The 26373-nt window shown below is 39.5% G+C and overlaps 2 long non-coding RNA genes across 3 annotated transcripts in view; one reads left to right on the top strand and one right to left on the bottom strand.

Annotated features, from left to right (window-relative positions):
• The first annotated feature begins 602 nt into the window (after positions 1-602).
• Positions 603-26054, top strand: LOC133057466 (uncharacterized). The gene is made up of 3 exons (XR_009693036.1): positions 603-1232; positions 19338-19516; positions 25916-26054. It is a non-coding gene; the product is annotated as an uncharacterized LOC133057466 (long non-coding RNA).
• Positions 5944-26373, bottom strand: part of LOC133057465 (uncharacterized) — a 31454-nt gene continuing 11024 nt past the window's right edge. Inside the window, exon 3 of one of the 2 annotated variants that reach the window (XR_009693035.1) lies at positions 5944-6984. This is a non-coding gene — a long non-coding RNA (uncharacterized LOC133057465). The remainder of the gene's footprint in view (positions 6985-26373) is intronic. The other variant, XR_009693034.1, reaches the window with a different exon arrangement.

Below are 26373 nucleotides of genomic sequence, written 5' to 3'. Positions count from 1 at the left end.
TCTCCAGCCCTCACCTTCCAGAACTAACTCTAGGAGAACTTTACTATTCAGACCCAAAGAGATTATCAAGGTCTTTCCTGCACAAGCTCTATCACCCACAAGTAATACATGAGGCTACTTTCTGGTACTCAAAAGTGGCTGCAAGTAGTTACTGTTTTAAACAACATCTGTTTTCCTTACAACTACATCTGAATTGTGTGAGACTCCAAGGAGAAACGGGTTTTGCACAGGTATAAATCTGGTGATCATTTCTTAGCTATTATCTTAGTTTCTCAGCCTTCTCTTCTTTTGGAAATACTTTCTCCACTGGGCTCCCAAAGGCATCAACTCCCTGGAGGCTTTTTCTCTGACTCTTCTTTGTGACCTCTGAATGTTGACTTAATCCTGCTATCTTCTCTCTCTACTCTTAATCCCTAGGTGATCTCATCTAATCTCATGGCTTTAAAGTAACCATCTGTGGATGGATGTTAACTAGACTCATCACAGTCGCTATTTCCCAATATACATACAAATATTAAATCATTACATTGTATACCTAAAACTGTTAATATAATGTTAGATATCAATTATACCTCAGTGAAGTAAAGGTAACCACCTATGTTGTTCCTTGTGGTTCCTCCAAGATGGCCCCAGGGAGCCTCACCTTCTAGTACACAGGCCCCTGAGCATTGTCCCCTCCCACAATGAATACAGCAGACCTACTGAAGAAGTGACAGTGTATAACTTTTAAGGTTAGGTCACAAAAGCACTTTGTCTGACTTGGTCTCTTGGATTGCTCATTCTGAGGGAAATTAGCTGCCCTTAAGGTAATACTATGGGGGGGGGAGGGGGCACAGAATCTACCTTTAAAAAAAAAATCAGTGATTTCACAAAGTTTCCCACTAACACACCAACAGTGAACATCTCCTGGAACAGCCAGCAAGTTCAAAAATCACGATCCTATTCAGATAAAATCTTAGAATATTCTATAGTCTTCAGTTGGCAAAGGAAGCTTTAGGTTTCTTATTATTTAAATTCTCCTTACTCCACTCTCACTGCCAAGAAATGCAATTAGCACAGAATCCTTATCATGAAAGTCCAGGCATCATTCACTGCACCACATGCCCTAGTTCAACACCAACAGGAAAGGTCCTTTTGGACTCAGCAATTAATGAATTGCAGAAATGAGAGGTCTTTCTTAAAGGGAAACTACTCATAAGAAAAAACCCCAGGTATAGGATCAGAAAACAAAGGTAAGCATATCATTATGATTATTTTAAAATCTAAACTTTTACTAATACAAATTTTAACTTTTATATACGCTTATTGTGTGTGGGGGCTAGAGAAAAGTCTGGAAAATATTGTACATACTAAATTGTTGGAGTGGTTATCTCTTGGAAATTAATCAAGGGGTTTGAAGAATATTTCTTCTTTTGAACATTTTTAAATGCTTAACAAACAGTATGCATAACCCTGATAATTAGAGGGAAATGAATTTAAGTTATCCAGAACAAATGGGTTTGCAAGTAGGTGAAAGTAGAAAGAGAATCATCTAGAAAACAACCATGGATTGCCAAAACAGAAGTCTTTAGGCTTTGTAAGAGTGCCACCTACTGGAATCTCAGGATATGAGATTTTAAAAAATTAATCTTGCTTTTTAAGCCACTTGAGATATGTGATATGTCACACGCTAGCAAAGTAATGCTCAAAATTCTCCAAGCAAGCTTTCAACAGTATGTGAACCGAGAACTTCCAGATGTTCAATCTGGATTTAGAAAAGACAGAGGAACCAGAGATCAAATTGCCAACATCCGTTGGATCATTGAAAAAGCAAGAGAGTTCCAGAAAAACATCTACTTCTACTTTATTGACTACACCAAAGCCTTTGACTGTGTGGATCACAACAAACTGGGGAAAATTCTTAAAGAGATGGAAATACCAGACCACCTTACTCGCCTCCTGAGAAATCTGTATGCAGGTCAAGAAGCAACAGTTAGAACCAGACATGGAACAATGGACCAGTTCCAAATTGGGAAAGAAATACATCAAGGCTGTATATTGTCACCCTGCTTATTTAACTTATATGCAGAGTACACCATGAGAAATGCCAGGCTGGGTGAAGCACAAGCTGGAATCAAGATTTCCGGGAGAAATATCAATAACCTCAGATATTCAGATGACATCACCCTTGCAGCAGAAAGCAAGAGGAACTGAAGAACCTCCTGATGAGGATGAAAGAAGAGAGTGGAAAAGTTAGCTTAAAACTCAACATTCAAAAAGCTAAGATCATGGCATCCAGTCCCATCACTTCATGGCAAATAGATGGGGAAACAGTGACAGACTTTATTTTTTTGGGCTCCAAAATCACTGCTGATGGTGACTGCAGTCTTGAAATTAAAAGACATTCACTCCTTGGAAGAAAAGCTATTACCAACCTAGACATCATATTAAAAAGTAGAGACATTACTTTGCTGACAAAGGTCCATCTAGTCAAAGCTATGGTTTTTCCAGTAGTCACGTATGGATGTGAGAGTTGGACCATAAAGAAACCTGAGTGCTGAAGAATTGATGCTTTTGAACTGTGGTGTTGGAAAAGACTCTTGAGAGTCCCTTGGACTGCAAGGAGATCAAATCAGTCAATCCTAAAGGAAATCAGTCCTGAATATTCATTGGAGGGACTGATGCTGAAGCTGAAATTCAAATACTTCGGCCACCTGATGCGAAAAACTGACTCACTGGAAACGACCCTGATGCTGGGAAAGACTGAAGGCAGGAGGAAAAGGGGACAGAGAATGAGATGGTTGGATGGCACCACTGACTCAATAAACATGAGTTTGAGCAAGCTCCAGGAGTTGGTGATGGACGGGGAAGCCTGTTGTGCTGCAGTCCATGAGGTCTCAAAGAGTCGGATATGACTGAGTGACTGAACTGACTGACTGAGATATGTTGAATACTACAAAACGGGTTTGGAATTTGTTTGCTTAAGAAAGAGAGAGAAGAGAAGGAAAAAAGTAAGTCTGTTTAAAATTATCAACTTAATAAATTAAAGCTTCCTTATTTAAATAAGTGGTATTAGTTTTCAAAAAGTCTACCGGTAAGGAGGCAAATTCTATAAGGCATAAAGTAAAAAAGGAAAGCTAGTCATTATTTACAGGGTAGAGAACCAAACAGCCAGTCTGAACTACTCAGTCTTTTAAAAATATATCCAAACATCAAATTAAAACCTATATTCATATACTTAAGTAAAAGACTTTTCAATGAGGTAGTAAGTGTTTCTTAAATCTTGGTACTGGATCTAAGATTAAAATACCATTGCTTAATATTAGTATCATAAATTCAACATCAAACTAAAAACCATTATTAAATATATTCTCTCCATCACTATTTTTAATAAAAGCTATGGCTGCAACATTCAGCAACATGCTTATAAAAGGACTTTTTATGATCAGAATTCACAGTTGAAAAATAATCACCTGGTGAATGCATAAATTATGGTACATACATACAATAGAATACAACTTACCCATAGATACGAACAGACACAAAAACACCATAGCTGAATTTTAAGACTGTCATACTGAACAAAAGAAGCTAGACACAATACATACCATATGATTCCATTTATATGAAATTCTAGGGGGAAAAATAACTAATCTACAGTGACATAGAACGGATCCACAGTGGTGGTTTACTGGTTAAGTCTCCATGTTTCCACTGCAGGGGGCACGGTTTCAATCCCTGGTCAGTCAGGGAAGTAAGATCCTTCATATTGTGTGGCAAAAAGGAAAAAAAAACAGATCAGTTGTTGCCAGAGCTGAAATGGGTGGTGGAGTGAAGATTAACTGGTTAACTAGGAAGGGTCACAAGAGAACATTTAAGACTAATGGAAATGTTCTGTATCTTGATTATGAAGATGGTATATCTATTTGTCAAAAATCTTCAAACAGTACACATAAAATGGGTACATTTTATTGTATGTAAATCATATTTCAAAGCTGATGTTTAAACAACAGTAGTAATTAAATAGTCTGTGTTGAAAGCACCATGTAGGATAATCGATGATGTACTAGGGCAGGCTTGTACCTGCTCTTAAGTGCTGATCAATAAATATTCAGCAATTTCACAAGCTGGTTATTAAACCATTGGATCCAATTCCTGGGTCAGGAAGATCCCCCTCAGAAGGAAATGGCAACCCATTCCAGTATTCTTGCCTGGGAAATCCCATGAACAGAGGAGCCTGGCAGGCTAGAGTCCATGGGTTTGAAAAAGAGTCAGACACGACTTAGCGACTAAACAGCAACAACCTGAAATTGGTCATAACGGGAATATCTACACTATGGGCCTTGGGCTCTACTTATGTATTCTGCTGGAGAGCTGGCTTAAACCTGCTCACCACTGAGTACAGTCATTAAGAACACAGATGCAGAAGCTGACGCCTGGGTTTGTGCTCCAGCTCTGCTACTTTTCAGTGGTCTTATTTACCCTTCTGGTCTTCAGTTCTTTGGTCTGTAAAAATCAAGGCAATAATAGTACCATGATGGTTATGAGGATTCAGTGAGTTAATTCTCATTCCACAGAATAAGCATTGACTAAATGATAATTGTTGTTATCATAGAAAGAAGAAACAAAGTCAGTCTGTAACTAAAGAAATTAATTTACAGATTTTCTTTCAGACCACGAGACTTATTCATTCTTTTCCTTCTCTTCATGCTAACTCCCAAACAATTTCAATCTCAAAAAAGAAATGTGCAATTTTCTTTTTCACCTGAAGTATTTCTCCTTAGCTGATTGCTAAAAGGTCAAATTTTCTAACAGGACATATTGGTATAATAATATTTATCCTCCCTACATCACAAGCTGTTGTGAGCATCAAAAAGACCAATTTCTGTCAAAGAGCATTGTAAGCTGCAAATCATGTCAGAATTATAAGACACTAATTTTAACACCGCTGCTCAGATTGAACGGAAGGGTTCTACAAGTAGAGGACACAGAAAAGAGGCTGAGGAAAACCTTAGGACTCCAGGGGATTGTCACAATTTTCAGGGTGTTTTTTTTTTTTTTCCTTTAACATGCATGGTATAACTTTTAGAAAATCCTGAGTAAATGCAATGCTTTACACATATACCATAGAATGCAAATTTCAAAGTAAATATGTAAACTCTATAGAATGCAAACATAGGGCCACCAGCCTTTTTACACTCTGATCTTCCATTTCTACACTCTGATCTTCCTTCAAATTCAATTACCTGTGAATTTTCAGTTGCTGAAAGATGCTATTGCTTATGTTTCACAATGCATATATTCTTAAAGAAATGCAATTTTTTCAAAATCATGGAAATAGACTTTAGAAGGAGACTTGTAAATAAAATAGTCCACACAGAGGTAGGGGGATCTACCAGAAGCTGGATGGTATTTCAGGCTTCATTCAGTGAGTCATTATTTTACTCAAAACAAGTTACTCAACTTGAGATGATTCACCTTCTAGAAAAGACAAAAAGAATAGCACGTATAATCACATTAGCCTAGCATTTGGAATTCTCAGGAAAAACACTGTAAGCACAGGGTATTATGAACTTGACTGGTCAGAATATATTTATTTTAGTTATCCTCTTGTAAACCACTTCCTAAAATTACATATACATGAAGTTTCTGCTGAGGAAAGTATATCCATTTTGAAATATTTCATTTACTTGAAAACATCATGCGATTTTTAAAAATTGCTTAAGGTTGTAAAGAACCTGCCTGCTAACGCAGGAGACACAAGAGACGCGGGTTGGATCCCTGGGTCAGGAAGATCTCTTGCAGTAGGGAAAGGCAACCCGCTCCAGTATTCTTGGCTGGAAAATTCCATGGATGGAAGAGCCTGACTACAGTCCAAGAGGCTGCAAAGGGTCAGACACGACTGAGCGACTGAACACACACACACACACACAACCAGTTGAAGTATAATATTTATTTTTTTAAATGTTCAGTTTAAAAACATTTAAACTAAATGTTTAAATGAGGCATCCTGTATTCATTTGTGTATTCATTCAATAAATATTTATTTAGCACCAATTATAGGTAAGTCTTTACATAATCTAGTGACAATAATCTCGGTTTTTATGAACTAAAGGTAAATGCATGATAAGGTTTCACACACTATTTTTCTTTGCTGCATAGGCATAAATGGAATAAAGTGAGTCATCACCATTTTTAATTGGCAGAAGCGACATTGCTCCACATGTAGTGCAAGCTGATTATTTTTTAAAGTGTGAGAGACTTAGTTAGCTCTTCCTTCAAGATATGACACCTCCTCATTCATTTTATGGGTTTGATAAGTTAAACAGATATTTTGAGGGCATATTTTAAAACTATAATACTCTTAAATGTTTAATTACATTTTATATTACATGTTTCATTATGTAAAAGTAACTCCAAGGTACTTTAAGTTATTTTTATCCAACACTCATTTTAAACAGTCTTATGTGCTGGTTCTGAATAGAGCAATTTTGATGTCTAACTTCTCTGTCTTACCTAATAAATGACTGAGTAGGCTTAAGATAAATTTTCATCATTATTTAAAAAAGAAACATATACAATCAGCATCTAATCAAGAGATAATCCTGAAACAAAAAGCACAGATTTAGATCCATACTAATACACAGTTCATTGGACAGTGGTGTTAGAGATAAAGCAGAACAATAAAGTTCGGTTTTCCTGTTTTATGAGTCAGAGGCTGAAGGGAAGGAAAAGTCCTCCAGGGGTGACATGAAGGTGGGAGAATTTGACTCAGTTCCCCACTGAAGCCTGCAATGGAATCTCTCCCTCTCCTACGTGACTCTGTCAGGTGTTTTTACAGCTTGTAGAGTTGGAATGAGCAAGGATACCTGAATGTTAACCAGTGGGAAGATGAGAACAGCTCTAGGGGAAGGCAGGTCTCAGTAGGGAGAAGCCAGTGAACATTTAGTCATCATTATCGGCATTATCTGTCACCTCCAGGATACACAGCAAATAGAAGATGATCTGAGGAGTTAAAGGAAAATACAATATTGTAACTCCCATGATACAAAGCTCGAGCAACAGGTTCCACAATGATTTCTTGATTAGCTGCACTTTCCAACCAATGGGACCCTGAAAACTTAAATCATGCAAAATTCCATCCCCATAATGGGTAATATGCATCACAAGACACTTGCTAGATACACATATATCCTGACATCTTATAGCATCATTATAATTTATCTCCATTTAGGATCTTTGGGGTCACTTAATTTATGTTTGTTTTGGTAAGAAAAATCACCAAATAGGAAAGCACTATTTCAACAAACTTTTGCATCTCAAATGGAACTTTAGCTAAATAATTCAAGTAAAGTTATCCCACCATCAACATTGGTCTAAAAATCCTTCAACTGCAGTTTTTCCACTGGGTCAAGTTCCATGTCTCCTGAATCCATCACTTTATTTATTCATTCATTCAACAAGTAAATACAGAGCATAGAAAACAGGCTGAGGAAAACTTCAGGGCTCCTGGGGATTATCATTCAAAATCTTAGGTGTCTGTTTGTTTTGTTGTTGTTGTTGTTGTTTTTCTGACGAGCATAGAATAACTTTTAGAAAAATCCTGTGTAAATGTAATGCTTTGCACACATACAACAGATTGCAAAATACAGAATAAATATACAACACTTAAAAAATGCAAACATAGGATCATCAATGCACAGAGAATAAGTTGTTGCCATTACATAGGTGGCATTAAGAGGATGCTCTGAATATATTTAATTTGAATCTATCGATTTTGGTTACTTTATTTTTTTAAATGCATGAGTCACATGGATATAAATCCCACTTATTGCACTCTCCTTAAAGGAATCATGTTGTCAGGGGCCGAAACACCATTAAGAAATTGCTTGCATCAGTCCCCTAAAGGGAATCATAATCCAGCCGCCATAAACTCCAGAGCTAAAGTGATAATTATCAGAACGAGGAAAGCTCGTCGTATAGTCTCTGGGAACCCAAGTAAAGCCTCAGAATAAAAAGTCACATTAAAAAAATTTTTTAATGTCCTTTGCCTTTTACTGAGAAATTGATTGGATTCTATTAATATTTTCAGAAAACTTTAAAGATACTTGACACTCAGTGGAGACATAGATTTTTTATCTAAAATATACAACTCCTAACTTGGCAATTTCATAAGACATATTGATACAGATCATATTGCTCAATACATTGCTTCTGATGACTCAGTAGAAAGTTGCCTTCAGTTTCAATGAGCAGTCTTTTAATTCATGACTTTTTAAGCAAACTAATCTGAGGACTTTTTCCCATCTGTCTAAAGAGCACTAGGAGTTGTTTTCACAAAATAGAGTTACTTGATTTCTATGAAGTCTTTATAAAAAAAAAATATGTATCCATTAACATTCATATGTAGAAGCAACCTCAGAAACCCCTTAGTAATCATGAGACTGTGATCTGTACATAGGAAATCCACAAACTATGGATACAAACTAGAACTGAATTCTCTTGAAGAAACTTAGAGAAGACTAGCTTTCCATGAAAAAAATATTGAGTCTAAAATTTTAAAACTCCTGGCAATCAAAACCAAAATAGAACTTGTTCTCCCTTAGTTAATCAAGGTGTTCTACCTAAAATAGACTTTTCTCTCAATCAAACTAACATTTATTGGACATTATGGAAGTCAGTCAGTCAGTTCAGTCGCTCAGTCGTGTCCGACTCTTTGCAACCCCATGAATTGCAGCACACCAGGCCTCCCTGTCCGTCACCAACTCCCGAATTTACTCAAACTCATGTCTATCAGGTCGGTGATGCCATCCAGCCATCTCATCCTCTGTCATCCCCTTCTCCTCCTGTCCCCAACCCCTCCCAGCATCAGGGTCTTTTCCAATGAGTCAACTCTTTGCATGAGGTGGCCAAAGTACTGGAGTTTTAGCTTCAGCATCAGTCCTTCCAATGAACACCCAGGACTAATCTCCTTTGGGATGGACTGGTTGGATCTCCTTGCAGTCCAGGGGACTCTCAAGAGTCTTCTCCAACACCACAGTTCAAAAGCATCAATTCTTCGGTGCTCAGCTTTCTTTATAGTCCAACTCTCACATCCATACATGACTACTGGAAAAACCATAGCCTTGACTAGACGGACCTTTGTTGGCAAAGTAATGTCTCTGCTTTTTAATATTCTATCTAGGTTGGTCATAACTTTCCTTCCAAGGAGTAAGTGTCTTTTAATTTCATGGCTGCAATCACCATCTGCAGTGATTTTGGAGCCCAAAAAAATAAAGTCAGCCACTGCTTCCACTGTTTCCCCATCTATTTCCCATGAAGTGATGGGACTAGATGCCATGATCTTAGTTTTCTGAATGTTGAGCTTTAAGCCAACTTTTTCACTCTCCTCCTTCACTTTCATCAAGAGGCTTTTTAGTTTCTCTTCACTTTCTGCCATAAGGGTGGTGTCATCTGCATATCTGAGGTTATTGATATTTCTCCCGGCAATCTTGATTCCAGCTTATGCTTCTTCCAGCCCAGCATTTCTCATGATGTACTCTGCATATAAATTAAATAAGCAGGGTGACAATATACAGCCTTGACGTACTCCTTTTCCTATTTGGAACCAGTCTGTTGGTCCATGTCCAGTTCTAACTGTTGCTTCCTGACCTGCATATAGGTTTCTCAAGAGGCAGGTCAGGTGGTCTGGTATTCCCATCTCTTTCAGAATTTTCCAGTTTATTGTGATCCACACAGTCAAAGGCTTTGGCATAGTCAATAAAGCAGAAATAGATGTTTTTCTGGAACTCTCTTGCTTTTTCGATGATCCAGTGGATGTTGGCAATATGATCTCTGGTTCCTCTGCCTTTTCTAAAACCAGCTTGAATATCTGGATGGTTCACGTATTGCTGAAGCCTGGCTTGGAGAATTTTGAGCATTACTTCACTAGCGTGTGAGATGAGTGCAATTGTGTGGTAGTTTGAGCATTCTTTGGGATTGCCTTTCTTAGGGGTTGGAATGAAAACTGACCTTTTCCAGTCCTCTGGCCACTGCTGAGTTTTTCAAATATGCTGGCATATTGAGTGCAGCACTTTCACAGCATCATCTTTCAGGATTTGAAATAGCTCAACTGGAATTCCATCACATCCACTGGCTTTGTTCATAGTGATGCTTTCTAAGGCCCACTTGACTTCACATTCCAGGATGTCTGGCTCTAGGTGAGTGATCACACCATCGTGATTATCTGGGTCGTGAAGATCTTTTTTGTACAGTTCTTCTGTGTATTCTTGCCACCTCTTCTTAATATCTTCTGCTTCTATTAGGTCCATACCATTTCTGTCCTTTATCGAACCCATCTTTGCATGAAATGTTCCCTTGGTATCTCTAATTACCTTGAAGAGATTTCTAGTCTTTCCCATTCTGTTATTTTCCTCTATTTCTTTGCATTGATCGCTGAGGAAGGCTTTCTTATCTCTCCTTGCTATTCTTTAGAACTCTGCATTCAAATGGGAATATCTTTCATTTTCTCCTTTGCTTTTCGCTTTTCTTCTTTTCACAGCTATTTGTAAGGCCTCCTCAGACAACCATTTTGCCTTTTTGCATTTCTTTTCCATGGGGATGGTCTTGATCCCTGTCTTCTGTACAATGTCACGAACCTCTGTCCATAGTTCATCAGGCACTCTGTCTATCAAGTCTAGTCCCTTAAATCTATTTCTCACTTCCACTGTATAGTCATAAGGGATTTGATTTAGGTCATACCTGAATGGTCTAGTGGTTTTCCCCACTTTCTTCAATTTCAGTCTGAATTTGGCAATAAGGAGTTCATGATCTGATCCACAGTCAGCTCCCAGTCTTGTGAGCAAACACAGACATACATGCAAATAACCTTACCTTGAGGTATAAAGAGACTTGGTCATGAGAGAAAGTGCAGATGAGGGACCAGAGAAGTTTGGAAGAGGGAGAGAATACACAGGGCTGAGGCACGAGGACTAGGGCCACTCTTTTGGTGAAAGAAGCATTTGAGCAGAGCCTAGATGAGTATATAAAATCTCAGTGTGTGGTGTTAACTGGAAGTGGGTTGGCAGGAACAGGTTGCTATGCTTTCTCACAAGACTAAGTGATCTTCTAAGAACCCATGTTCTTTGACCATGGTGATCTGAACTTTATTTTTAAAAGAGTTGTGTGTGTCTCAAGGCAAGAATACTGAAGTGGTTTGCCATTCCCTTCTCCAGTGGACCACATTTTTTCATAACTCTCCACCATGACCGGTTCTTCGCCTTGGGTGGCCCTACACGGCATGGCTCATAGTTTCATTGAGTTAGACAAGGCTGTGGTCCATCTGATCAGATTGGTTAGTTTTCTAACCAATTTTCATATTGTGGTTTTCAGTCTGTCTGCCCTCTGATGGAGAAGGATAAGAGGCTTACAGAAGCTTCCTGATGGGAGAGACTGTTGAGAGTCCCTTGGACTGCAAGGAGATCAAACCAGTCCATCCTAAAGTAAATCAGTCCTGAATATTCATTGGAAGGACTGATGTTGAAGCTGAAACTCCAATACTTTGGCCACCTGATGCAAAGAACTGACTCATTTGAAAAGATCCTGATGCTGGGAAAGATTGAAGGCAGGAGGAGAGGGGGATGACAGAGGATGAGATGGTTGGATGGTACCACTGACTCAATGGACATTAGTTTGAGTAAACTCTGGGAGTTGGTGATGGACAGGGAGGCCTGGCATGCTGCAGTTCATGGGGTCGCAGAGTCAGACAAGACTGAGCAACTGAACTGACTGACTGACTGTGTGTGTCTGATTCCTCTTCAAAGGCAGGACCATGTATTGTTGGTCATCTAGAAATAAATACCCAGCACTGAGGCAGGGTCTGGCAGAATGTAGGTATGCCAAATACATGTTGGTTAAAGTGATGCTTAGAAACATCATACTCAGTTTACACAATGTCAAAATAATTTAAAAATTTGGGGGAAAGTATTGGATAAATTTCAACTAAAACTATTCATCAAGGGAGAATTCCCTGGTGGTCCAGCAGTTAGGACTCTGTGCTTCTACTGCAGAGGACACAGGGTTTGATCCCTGGTTGGGGAATTAATATCTTGCATAAACTATTAATCAAGTTCATCATTTGGCACATTTTAAAATAAAAGCATATGATGACTGAATGTTTCATTGGCACCAATTATGCTGTCACATCAGTATGGCTCTAGTTCATGAGTCTCTCAAAATTCTCTAAGCTGGAAATAATCGTGTATTTGAATTACTACACAACAGCAAGTGAGGACACAGGAAAACCAAAAAAAACAATACTGCAAAGTGCCCACTGATTGATCTTTGTTAGGAAGAATGTCCTCCTCAGCACTTAACAGTTGAACAACCCAGAGAAAAAATACGTATTGTCAGGAAAAGTTGCTTAGAGGGAAATAAAAATCCAATGTGCATTGTTAGATTTTGCAATAGCCCATTTTGTAATATAGAAATGTAATTTTAATTGAAGGAGGAAGATAATTACAGTTTAGGAACCAACTAGTTAGTCAACACCACAATCAGAAATATCTAAGGGACAAGCCTTGGTCCCACACCCAAGAAAAGGGGGTGAACCCAAAAAGTGAGTTAAACGAGCTTCCATTAAAATGTGTTCAAGGCACTTGAGCCATTCTGAAAGCCCTGAAACCACGAGGAGGAGAATTTTGTTACTACTGATTAGTTATTAGTTATTAAGTTTAAATAATTTCTATAGATTTAATATAAATCTAAATTTATAAATTTAAAATAAGAAATTCTGCACTGTATTTTATATATATATATATATATATATATATATTCCTAGAACTAATGCTAGAGATAGAAAAAAACAAAAAGGCCAGATAAATCCTGCAAATTTGGAAGTGATCCAAGTTATGGCAACCTAGAGATAATGGAAGTGTCATTTAGGAAGAACTGAATGGACTGGTGACCCTATAGCTTAGAAAGGAAAATATCTTAAAAGAGTTGAGTATTCCTCTTCAAATATCAAAAAGACTCCAAAGCTAAGTTCTATGTGGCAAAGCAAGTTATATTGTGTGGCAGATTTCCGTTCAATATAAAGACAGACTTTTAAGTAATTGAAGTGAAGTGAAGTGAAGTGAAGTCGCTTAGTCGTGTCCTACTCTTCTCGACCCAGTGGACTGTAGCCCACCAGGCTCCTCCGTCCATGGGATTCTCCAGGCAAGAATACTGGAGTGGATTGCCATTTCCTCCTCCAGGGGATCTTCCCGACCCAGGGATCAAACCCAGGTCTCTCGCATTGCGGGCAGATGCTTTAACCTCTGAGCCACCAGGGAAGCCCAAGTTGCTCAGTCGTGTCCGACTCTTTGCGACCCCATGGACTGTAGCCTACCAGGCTCCTCCCTCCATGGGATTCTCCAGGCAAGAATACTGGAGTGGATTGCCATTTCCTTCTCCAGGGGATCTTCCCGACTCAGGGATCTAATCCGGGTCTCCTGCATTGCAGGCAGACGCTTTAACCTCTGAGCCATAAGTAATTAGAGCAGATCAAAATTGAATATCTTGTGAAACGATGAGCTTCACTTCACTAGAAATATTCAAGTAGAGACTGGAGAGATCTGATAAGGTAGTTCTGATGAGGTAGCTCATTGTTGAATATTTTAAACAAGAGAAGCAAGAAGGGAGCTAACATTTGTGAGGATCTCATTCGCAAACGCTTTTTATGTGCTATCTGAATTGGTAGTCTCAAACTTAGGAAATGGAAATGACTTCTCATATGAAGATACTAAGGCTTAACTTGCTACATTCCCAGTAAGAGGAAGAGCTAGGATTTAAAACCTGGGGATGACTTCAAAGAGGCAGAGGAACCAGAGGTTAAATTGCCAACATTAGTTGGATCCTGGAGAAAGCAAGGGAGTTCCAGAAAAAAATCTACTTCTGCTTAATTGACTATGTTAAAGCCTTTGACTGTGTGGATCACAACAAACTGAAAAACTCTTAAAAAGATGGGAGTACCAGACCACCTTATCTGTTTCCTGAGAAACCTGTGTTCAGGTCAAGAAGCAACAGTTAGAACACGACACAGAACATCTGACTGATTCAAACTGGGAAAGGAGTACAAGGCTGTATATTGTCACCCTGTTTATTTAACTTACATGCAAAGTACATGCATGCCAAGTCGTTTCAATCATGTCTGACTCTTTGCAACCTTATGGATTACAGCCCGTCATGCTTCTCTGTCCAAGGGATACTCCAGGCAAGAATACTGGAGTGGGTTGCCATGCCCTCCTCGAGGGGATCTTTCTGACCCAAGGATCGAACCAGTGTCTCTTAAGTCTTCTGCATTGGTAGGAGGGTTCTTTACCACCAACATTAAGTGGGAAACACTATATGCAGAGTACATCATGCAAAATGCCAGGCTGGATGATCACAAGCTGAAATCAAGACTGCGAGGAGAGATATCAACAACCTCAGATATGCAGATGATACCACTCTAAAGGCAGAAAGTGAAGAGGAACTAAGTAGCCTCTTGATGAGGGTGAAAAAAGAGACTGAAAAAGCAGACTTGAAACTCAACATTAAACAAACTTAAAATCATGGCATCTGGTCCCATCACTTCATGGCAAATAGAAGGTGGAAAAGTGGAAGCAGTGACAGATTTCATTTTCTTGGATTCCAAAATCACTACGGATGGTGACTGCAGCCACGAAATGAAAAGACACTTGCTCCTTGGAAGGAAAGCGATGACAAACCTAGACAGCATATTGAAAAGCAGAGGCATCACTTTGTCAACAAAGGTCCATCTGTATAGTCAAAGCTATGGCTTTTCCAGTAGTCATGTATGGATGTGAGAGCTGGACCATAAAGAAGGCTGAGCCCTGAAGAATTGATGCTTTTGAACTGTGGTGTTGGTAAAGACTCTGGAGAGTCCCTTGGACTGCAAGGAGATCGAATCAGTCAGTCCTAAAGGAAATCAGTCCTGAATATTCATTGGAAGGACTGGTGCTGAAGCTGAAACTCTAATACTTTGGCCACTTGATTCAAAGAGCCACCTCACTGGAAAAGACCCTAAAACTGGGAAAGAATGAAGGCAAAAGGAGAAGGGGGCAGCAGAGGATGAGATGGTTAGATAGTATCGCCGACTCAATGGATGAGTTTGAGCAAACTTTGGGCATTAAGTGAAGGACAGAGGAGTCTGGCATGCTACAGTCCATGGAGCTACAAAGACTGGGACACACCTGAGCAACTGAACAACAACTGATGCACCTGTAAGGTCTCTTGCAAATTCTTTTCTGGTTGACACCCCCATGGCAGTGAATGCATTCACTGTCTAAATAATTTCATTCTGATAATTTCTGTCGATTTATCTATTCTGTCAAAATATTCAGGGACTTTTGATCAAAGGGCATATCTGCTTTCTCCATGACATCAAACTCAAAGGATTAACCATCCTTTCCATCCTTTCCTGATGAATTCTGTACTTCTGATGGCCAGAATCCCTGACATGCCATCTAATCTAGAAAGAGCGGAGTTTTACCTCACATGGATACAATCTAGGCTGCTGGGTGTGATGTTCTGGATTAATGTCATTATGAAGAGTTCTATGGTCAGTCTAGGTTCATGAGGAAAGAATGTCATTATCAATTAGTATGTTTGCACAAATACAGGACAGAAGAGTGCTAACAAGAATGCTTTGTATTTCTCATCTCTAGTCTACATGTTTTCATTCATTTCTTGAGTGAATACAAGCTCCATGTTCTTTACCAACCAACTGTTGAAAGTGATGACTACTGACAGTATTCCTAAAACTAGTGGTGGAGGATATGGAAATACACAAGGGAGACAGAGGCTGTCCATGAGACTAATTATCAAGACGGTTTTTAAATGATATAAATAAGAATGACTTTGAAAAACTTTCTACAGCCTAGAATCTGTTCTTCTCCGTCTTTCATGTCCAGAAACTTGACTGTACTAGCATACCCAAGGTGACCTGGCACTTGAAGACAGATTGACAATGACTACATTTATACAACACTAATGTACAGATTAGAAATCTAGTTTATTTTAACAATAAGGGACATTTCTTTCAGATGTCCATGGCATACTTTGTAGAATGAATCAGGAATCAAAAAGTTTCTGCACAAGCACAGATTCAAAGAGAGGTTTGAGGACCACTTCCTTTAGCTCCTACTCAGTCCAGGTGAAACATCTTTGCCCCACACTCGGCCATTCCTCTCTAGCGCTTGGATTGTCCATGTGCCCAAATTCAGCATCTCTCTGCCCAAGATGAAGCCAAAGGCACGTTATCTGAATTCTCCTTTTGATATTCCCTAACGACCACACTCCTTACCCAGGTGTTGACTCTCAGAGATAGATTATATTTTGATTTTAATAGTTCAGTTACGAAGGCAACTATATTTCCCTTTACTCCCAAGTTCATGGGCATACTTCACTGTCACATCCATATTTATAGCTGTAGCCACCTCTTTCAAGTATCAGAGGGCAGCCTCTAGGTTCATGGCATATAAGAATAAAGTCTGTTATTTTACAAATACAAAGGAGAATACTACGCATCTTCCAGGTTCAATGCCCATTCATCACAATGACTCTTCTAAAATACAGAATTTTTTCAGTCATTCTTTTAATGGTACCACACATCTTCTCTTTATGAAAAGTTTCCTGTGATGAAGTTTAAATTAACCATCCAAAAGGTGGTTTCCTACATCACTGAGGCTTCACTAGCTCTTGGATCACTATTATTTGATTACTCTTTTTTTCCAGGTATCTTAAGAGTTATCTTACTTCTCGGCTCCCTCAGTGTTCTGCTTTTCTGGTTTGTTTTGTTTTGTTTTGTTTTTTGCTTGTTTTGTTTCCCAGAAGCTCAAGTAGCTCCAAAATTCATTCTGTTTTCAAGTGCATTCTACACCCAACAGTCTTGTCTTCACTCCACCTCTGGTACCCTCCTCACCATCCTTTGGTCTTTTATGCCCACTCTTCATGCTATAGCAACACAAGACACAGGTGGCTTCATTCCATCACCATCCTTCCCTTGCCTAGTGACAAGAGCTTTGGCTTCTGGGCCTGAACTGTCCCGAGAATTCTTGCTTTCAGATCTTCAAGGATCTTGTGGCCAATATAACGGACATATTTCTAGACCTCATTCCCCTTGATCTCTCTGCAGAACTTCCAGGAGGCTCTGTAAACTCCACCAGGTGAATCACCCAAGCTTCAGTCCATGCTGTGATTCCCTAAGGCTTTTCCAACCTTTCAGATCGCTCTTATTCACTCCCTTTAACAGGTACTCACTTTTCCTTTGTGCTAAGCCTAATTTTGAGGATTTCCTCAACTTCCAGTCTTAACCTTCTGCTCTTCTCTACCTTAAAAATGCAGTTGTTCTCAAGGCTTTGACTATCACCTCAATATGGATGATCCTTTAAACTCTCTCCTAAATTTTTCTATCAATTTGCTTTTAAAGGAAATTAAAGATTTCCTTTAGTCTGAGCAAATGGTCATATAATTCACAAACTATAAAGAATGAGCATCTATATGTATTTTAGTTAGCAGCCTTATGAGAACTCACTCCCCAGTATTTATATGGTCTTTCCAGAACCCAAAACAGCCATATTGAAAGTCCTTGTCCTACTTGGAAGCTCTGAACTGTCAAATTCTTTGACTTTGTTGACCATCGCTTTTCCTTGAAATTCTCCTTTCCTCTTGAGACTTCTGTCTCTTGGTTTTCTCTTTTTCACTTTTATCTTTCAACCTCTCTTGTTTTTCCTTAAATGTTAGTTCCTTGAGGTTCCTTTTATTCTGGGTCCTCCATCAAATTTCTTGGTCAAAGCTCCATCCCTAATCTTTGTTATCCTGGATTCATTATCTTTCCTACAAAATCTGCTTCTCCTTCACATTTCCATATTAGTTAATAGCACTCCCCCAGAGCTTCCCTCGTAGCTCAGTCAGAAAAGAATCTGCCTGCAATGCAGGAGACCTGGGATCGATTCCTGGGTTGGGAATATCCCCTGGAGAAGTAAATGGCAATCCACTCCAGTATCCTTGCCTGGAAAATCCCATGGACAGAGGAGCCTGGTGGGTTACAGTCCACGGGGTCGCAAGAGCCAGACGCGACTTAGTGACTAAACCACCACCAAAGTCCAAAACTGGAGACCACTTGTCATTTAAGACTCCCTCCCTCTCTTTCATCAACCTGAAACTAGTCAATAGTCAAATGCCACCATTTCTATCTTCTACCTTCCCCTTCCTACCAACCCACTGCAACTTTCTTGGAAGTTGTCGTTGTCTGTCACCCTCTTCCACAGACCCCTGCAAATTCTCCTTTCTCATCTCCTTGCCTCCAGCTTCAACTCCAGTTCATATAGTACACTGCCAACAAACTTAAGATTATGCTCATCCCCTGCTTAGCAACCTTCAGTGATCCACCCCCTGACTATGGGACCAAGTCCAATTTCCTTAGAATGATATTAAAGGTCCCTCCCTTTGCCCAAAAAAAGTCCTTCCCCACCTGGCCCCGATCTATTTTTCCAGTCTTATATCTTGGCACTCATTCACACAAACTTCATGCCCCAGCCAAATCAAACTTTTCAGTTCTTCAAATATGTCGTGTAAGTTTACACCTTCTTTATGTATGCTGGTCTCTCTACCTAGAAAAAAATTTCCCCACTCATTTTTTTAAAAATTTACTTATTTTTGGCTCCACTGGATCTTCACTGCTGCACATGAGCTTTTCTCTAGTTGTGGTCTGTGGGCTTCTCACTGCAGTGGCTTCTCTTGTGGAGCATGGACTCTAGGCATGCAAGTTTCAGTAGCTGTGGCTCATGTGCTTAGTTGCCCTGTGGCATGTGGGATCTTCCTGGATCAGGGATCACACTTGTGTCCTCTGCATTGGCTGGTGGATTCTTTTTTTTTTTTTTTTTTGGCTGGTGGATTCTTAACCACTGGACCACCAGGGAAGTCCCCCCACTTACTTTTTTAATATTTATTTTTTTAATTTGTTTGGCTGCGCTGGGTCTTAGTTGAGGCACCCAGGTTTCTCTCTAGTTGCTTCTCTCTAGTCTGACTCTTTGCAACCCCATGAACCATAGCCCACCAGTCCACTCTGTCCATGGGGCTCTCCAGGCAAGAATACCGGAGTGGGTTGCCATTTCCTCCTCCAGTGGATCATCCCTACCCAGGGGTCAAACCTGCATTTCCTGCATCTCCTGCATTACAGGCAGATTCTTTATGGCTGAGCCACCAGGATACATTTTTTTATGACTGTTGTTTTGGTGACTGTCTCTCCAACCATACCCACCTTTGTTGGTAAGTAACACCGTAGACTGAATTAAACTAACCAGATGGTTATCCTCTTAACACCTGTTCCCACACAGGCTGAAAAGCTTCAGGAAGAAGGAAAAGTAAGGGAAATGGATCCCATCAGGAGGACAAATTCAACTGGGCTGCGGCTCTAGGGTACTGGGGAGCAACTGCACAGCAGAGGGTCACTGGAGGACATGGGAGAGGAAGAAAGCAGCAAAACAAAGGTCCACATTCAATGACGGAAACTTGGGTAGGTTCTGCTGCTTCTACTCCTCCCTAAAGGTGGGGACACACCCTCTCTCACACTCAGCAAAAGTGGCCCCACCTCTGCACACACACTTAGCTCTTCAGGGGAAGAACTCATCTTCCATTGTTACTTAATTCTTGCTGACTGTCGTAACATAACTATTGTTCCCACCTATTGCCCCCATCACCCTGCCTTTTGGGTAGTGAGGAGGCCAGGGAGAGAGAAGTGAGCTGTTTTCTCTAGTTCTAAGACATAGGTTGCCACAGAGGATTAGATCTCAACCTATTTCTTTCTTCCTACCTTACCTGCAGCAGTGAGCAGGCCTTCTATAAGAAAGCTTGGAAGGAAGAAGCCCAGAAAGTTTCCACAGAGTGAATATAACATGTATCCAAAAATGCTTTCTTTCCTCTGAGACCTGTGTCAATCCACCTTAAAGAAACCAAAGCAAGGGCTGTCCATGAGGATGCCCCACCTGTATTTAATGTGTGACTTTTGTTGCGGTTTCAGCAAAGTAGCCCTACAGAGCACCCAGTTCTTCCAAACCTGTTCTCCTGCCTTCCTTTGACTCTAGAAGCCACTGATATTCTTCTAGTAAATTCCTTTGTTTAATGCAACCAGTCTGTTTCTGACTGTGATGAGTAGCTACACTGGGACACCTACCTGGAGCCTCCTAGGACAGTTGCTCAACCCCATCCCCACTCTCCCACCCATTACACCTGCCTCCACCTCCACACTGGCAAGCGCCTGCTTACACCCAGCACGATGCCAAGTGTCAAGAGAGAAACAGGCATAATATTTGGTTTCTACCTCAAAGAGTGTACACTTTGATAAGTATTTATTAACCATGGCATTGTAATTGTTCATTTTCCTATTAACCTCCTATAGGACGAAAACTTTATACAAGTCCTACTATACAGCAGAGTCTGAGCAGAAACAACTTAGGCACTAGAATTAGGGGAAATCTAGAAGAATTTAGTAAAAGGACTATCTGCCAAAGTATGGCTTATGACCCCCACGTCCAAAGGATGAAGGCAAGTGAGTCAGAAAGTGAAAGTCATAAAGAGGGCCACCTGGAGAGGAGCTGTGCATTTCATGGACAGTCACAGTCAACACGGAGGAGATGCCAGGGGAATAAACACCCTAAATTCATTCTCTTACCTTCCTGCAATTTCCTGATTGGTCCCCACTGGGGAAACCTAACGAAGGCCAGAGGGTAGCTGATCTCCTAGAGGAGAGAGCAGGCTGGATAAAGGAGGAAAGTGGATCTAGAAGGCAATAGATTACTATTACTACTTGTCTCCAGACAATGTCTAGTTTCTCTTTTCCCATTTTATTAGTTCTCAAACTGCTATATTAGTGTTTTCATTGACAGTTTTCTAACACACGTTCCTCCTCTCTGCTACAGAAATAGATATTATGTTTAAAGACAACTGTCCATAATCTAAATTCCCAATAATCAGTGTCTACTCTTGAAACCCTGGTGAAAGATGAGACTCTTCTGTCTTTCCATGCATTTTCACCCCCTCCATCCTGTACACCTAAATGTAACAAAATTATGAGCTCTCAGGGCCATGGGAAGCTGACATAGAAAAGGCTGAACAATCCCCATGCTGTGGCGATAGGATGCAGTGGACTGAAGTGGAGATCCTGGCACAAGGGAACAGGATAGCACTGAGCTTCCACATATGGGCATCTGGGAACCTTAGGTAGACTGGGAGATAAGAAAGGAAAAAGAAGTGTCAGAGAGAGACACAGAGAGAGAGTATGAAGAAGAGGCAACTTCCTGAAATTCAGAGCAGGCTCCAGGGACAGAAGTCTGAGAAATGGGCATGAGAGCAAGAAGAGATCTATGCCCAGAATAAGGAATAAAATATTTTGTGCCTTCTTTTTGGTCTACATGCATTCTAAAAGAATGCTTACTTTTAACAATTGCCCTTTTAAGTGGTCAACTGTGATTTTTCAACAGACTTCTGCCCAAAATAATCTCTCTTCTTCTCACCAAGAACTGAAATTCCTATTATAAGGGGCAATCTCTTATTTTGCAACTGAAGAAAAAGTTCAAAATGCTAAATGCTTAAGAGTGCCTGGAACAACACATGGTGAATACAGCTATATTTCTATTATGGTAAATGAACAGCTTTGACAAACCTAGACAGCATATTAAAAAGCAGAGATATTACTTTGCCAACAAATGTCCGTCTAGTCAAAGTTATGGTTTTTCCAGTAGTCATGTATGGGTGTCACAGTAGGACCATAAAGAAAGTTGAATGCCGAAGAATTGATGCTTTTTGAACTGTGGTACTGGAGAAGACTTTTGAGAATTCCTTGGACTGCAAGGAGATCAAACCAGTCAATCCTAAAGGAAATCAGTCCTGAATATTCATTGGAAGGACTGATACTGAAGCTGAAGTTCAATACTTTGGCCATCTGATGTGAAGAACTGGCTCACTGAAAAAGACCCTGATGCTGGGAAAGACTGAAGGCAAAAGGAGAAGGAAGTGACAGAGGATGAGATGGTTAGATGGCATTACCGACTAGATGGACATGAGTTTGAGCAAGCTCTGGGAGTTGGTGATGGACAGGGAAGCCTGGCATGCTGCAATCCATGGGGTTGCAAAGAGTCAGACATGACTGAGTGACTGAACTGAAATGAACAGCATTGTATCTTTTCTTTATACAGAAAAAAAAAAAAAGTTGAAACACAAGATAGCCCATGGCTTCAGATGAAAGGCAGAGAGTCTGACCTCAAGAAGACAGAGCAAAGAAAGAAAAGAGTAGAAATGGCAACAACAAACTTGAACAACTCCACAATTTTGTCTAAAGGCAACTCCTCAAGGTTCAAGATGTGCATGAATATCTAGAATCAATGCATGCTCAGATGTTGAGCTTATAAGGAACTTTGATCAAGAAGCATGCGTGATAATTGCCAAAAATCAAGGGCCTGTAACTGTCTAAAAAGAGTCCCGGCACACACACTAAGCATGCAATAAATATTTCTTGCATGAAGATGTGGTATAATTAGGTTAAAGTGAGTGTTAGAGAGCACTGTGAGCTAAAGTGGGGAAGTAAGAGGGAGAAGTGAGAGAATGAGGATTTACTGAGTGCCAACTAAGTGCCAGGCACTGTTACTTGTTTTTCATTCATTTTCCTAACATCTTTTGGAAGTTTCACAAACAAAACGAGACTCAGAGAAGATAACTAACATTTACCCAAGCAGGAAAACAGTAAGCCAGGACTCAATCACTGCTCTGTTTAACTCCAGAGTGTATGCACTACTCCACATGTACCCCCTGGAAAGTGACTAGTAGTTGGCTTGAAAAGCTACATGGAAGAAGAGAGAGAAATCTGAGCTAGGCTAAAGAGCATGAGAATGATATGAATATAAGGTCAGAAGGAAACAAAGATTCTCTGTTAAAAGAGTGTCTGCAAGGCAGGGCTTCAAAAAAAAAAAAATGATCATTCACCACAGTCAAAAGGCAAAACCATGAAAGAATGGACTTCTCTGTTTTTCCCACTCACACATAGTTTTCTGTCACATATACTCAACACCCTGAGGAGGCATTGCTTCAGTATATGTGGCTCATCAATTGCTAAACTAAGGGGTAGAAAAATTAAGTTGACTCAAAAAAAACTCTATACTTAAAAACTTATCATTAAGTTTTTGTGTTACAGTGGTACATACATGTAAAGCTCTACAATAGTCTCCATAGAGCACTGACTTTGAGGCTACACTTTGACCTTGACCTCAGCTATTCTTGCACTCAATGGCTTATTCCTCTGGGATTTGGTAGCAGAGAAGTGCTAGATGTGGCTATGGGTCTATTAAGGCCTCAGGGGAAGCTGTGGCGTTGTAGGGGGCTCGGAGAAGTAGGGGACCATGTGGAGGAGTTTATGGTTCTGGGACTGGGTTGGTCACTGGCACAGAGTGGAATAGCATGAGTGCTGGAACAAATGGGAGCATTGGAAATGATGATGGTGTCTTATTGCAAGTAATCAGAGGGAAAATATGCATAATTTAAATTGATAGTCTCCTACTTTGATAAGGTGCATCACCTAGAAAATACCAGTGCTGACACTGAATTCAAAAGAAAAAGATGGTATGAGAATTTTGGAAACTGAGGCATGAATGGTCAATCTCAACACTACAGCAAACATTACATCACTAATGGAGGACCTTAAAACTCAGGAAAGTTGTCTTACCTAGAAAACACTTTTTTCCCATTAATTTCCCAAACAAATTAATGCATTTAATACAAACAGAAAAATATCTAATGTGCATAAAAATTAACATGAAATGGCTTGACACTCATTTGAAAGAGGAATATTTGCCTTAGTTTTCTGTATTTCAGAAGTTATAAAAGAAAATACATTTAGCTGAAAAGTTCCATAACAGTCCCAGAAAGGTATGAATTTAAACTACACAGATGTTTATCTAGTTTATACAAATATACTTATGATTGGCATATAGTTATGATAACTGAAATCAGTGAAGTATATAATCTGGACCTAATAGCACCCAATGAATTCTGTTGAATGATATGGTTCCTTTTTCTCCCTCCAAAGTCAATACAAACATGACTTTGGAAAACGTCAACACTCTGCCTCAGATCAACAGTTCCAGGCTCACTGTGGACTTCCAGCTCAAGTTAAGTCAGAAAACATGTAAAGGATTGATTATCAAGAAAATATTTTCCCCATATTCACTCTAACTTAACAAGCAATTACTCCCAAATTTACAATATCATTCTTTCATATTATTAAACATCCCAACATATAACAATCTGTTTTAAAACATTTAAATTACAATAAATAGCAACTGTAGGGTAGCTATCTGAACAATTCCAGCTCTTTGAAATGTAACCTATGGCATATGACTCTCAAATCATAGATGAGAGACTTATTTTTACAAAGTTGCAGAATATCCCCAGGACTGTACTCGGTAATTAGAGAATCTAGCACCTTTCCTGGAGTCAGGAATTACATGAAATGTAACCAAAAGTCTCAGTACAGTAGCATACATGAAGATACAATGATAGTGCCACTGTGAGACACTCATTTCATAAAGCACAGGTAACATAACACAGACTACAAAGTTAACATGTCTACTAGGTTTTTCCCATCTCCCTCCCCCTGCCTAGCCCTCTGACCTCAGTAATGACCCACAGGCGCCCGGGTCATGGAGGGTATGGATAAATATGATGCTTTCTCAGAGCAGCGTGGTAATGCACCATGCTGGAAAGCTCACTCAGTCAGACGTGAATGTGAAAAACCGGGGTCAGCAATGATGGGCGGTGGGAATGTGGGATTTCTTATTTATTAATATCTGTGTCCTTCTGAATCTTAATCCTTGGTGCTTTTTCATATTTTGCAAAAGTCTCAAAATTTTAAAAACAGTGCTGGACTAAGAATCAGAAGACTTGGATTCAGGTTCATGCATGTTCATCCACGGCTTTGTTAAACTGTTACTCTCTGAGTCTCAACTGTATGCTAATTAAAGAACAATAACACCCCTTCTCACTCCTCCCAGCAAAACTTACCCCTCACAGTGACAGTAAAGATCAAATGAATCACACCAAAATCCTTTTAAAATATAAAAATATTATCTTTTGTTACATTGATTCTTGATATATATATATTATATATATATATATGTATATATATATATATATATTTTTTTTTTTTTTGGCTGCACCAAGTGGCTTGTGGGAATCTTAGTTCCCTGACAAGGGACTGCAGCAGTGAAAGTGTCAAGTCTGAACCACTGGACTACCAGTGAATATTTCCTTGAATATTTTTGGAACAGAGTTGTCAGATAAAATACAGGGAACTCAGCTAAATTGGAATTTCAGATAAACAATGAATAAGTGTTTTAGTACAAACATTTCCAAATACTATATGGGGTACATTCTAAAAAAAAGTATTCATTGTTTATCTGAAATTCAAATTCAATTGAGCAAACATCCTGTATTTTTATTTGCTAAATCTAGGAATACTATTTTATAATCTCCTAGAAATTTTTTAAAACCTTAAAAATGATTTCTAAAATCTACATTTCCATTTTCATCTTTTCAATCCTTTTAAATTACCATATTGCAGATGCAAAAAAAAAGTAACCTGTGGTGTATTGATTATTTTATTTTGGATCAGGAAATGAGGGTTGACAATGTTACCTCATGTTGAAGTCAATGTAGAAATCAAGATGGCCCAGGAGTGGACCTGACTGCCCTGCTGAACCACAGGAGGGGGCAATCTGAGGTCTCAGCAGAACAAATCACAAAAAAACTGATGTCTGGTTTAATGAAAAAGTAAACCTATCATCACCCAAAAAAAGGACCCAACATTAAACAGAGCTCACAAAAGCTGGTACAACATTTATATTTTTATTCTCCTCTAATATTTTAGGGTAAAGAACTGAATGGGCAAGTACCAACTTCTGCTAAAAAGACAAGTACCAACAGGAGCAAGGTGGTAAGCTGTGGCAAACCCTGCAGCCACTGGAATCAGAGCTTCAGGTCCAGTGATCTCTGGTAAAAAGGTTGTTGTTTCCAAAGTCCACTATTCACATGTGACAGTTACTGAGAGGTCACAGATTTCTCAAACAATTTCATGTCTCCATAGCATCAGTTCTAATGAGATGGATGCAACTGGAGCCCATTATACAGAGTGAAGTAAGCCAGAAAGATAAATACCAATACAATATACTAATGCATATATGTGGAATTTAAAATGATAATAACAATAACCCTATATGCAAAACAGAAAAAGAAACACAGATGTACAGAACAGACTTTTAGACTCTGTGGGAGAAGGTGAGGGTAGGATGTTCTGAGAGAACAGCATTGAAACAAGTATACTATCAA

The sequence above is a fragment of the Dama dama genome, chromosome 5 (assembly GCF_033118175.1).
Source record: "Dama dama isolate Ldn47 chromosome 5, ASM3311817v1, whole genome shotgun sequence".
In the NCBI taxonomy this organism is placed as follows: Eukaryota; Metazoa; Chordata; class Mammalia; order Artiodactyla; family Cervidae; genus Dama; species Dama dama.
This window is presented reverse-complemented; position numbering and strand designations above follow the sequence as displayed.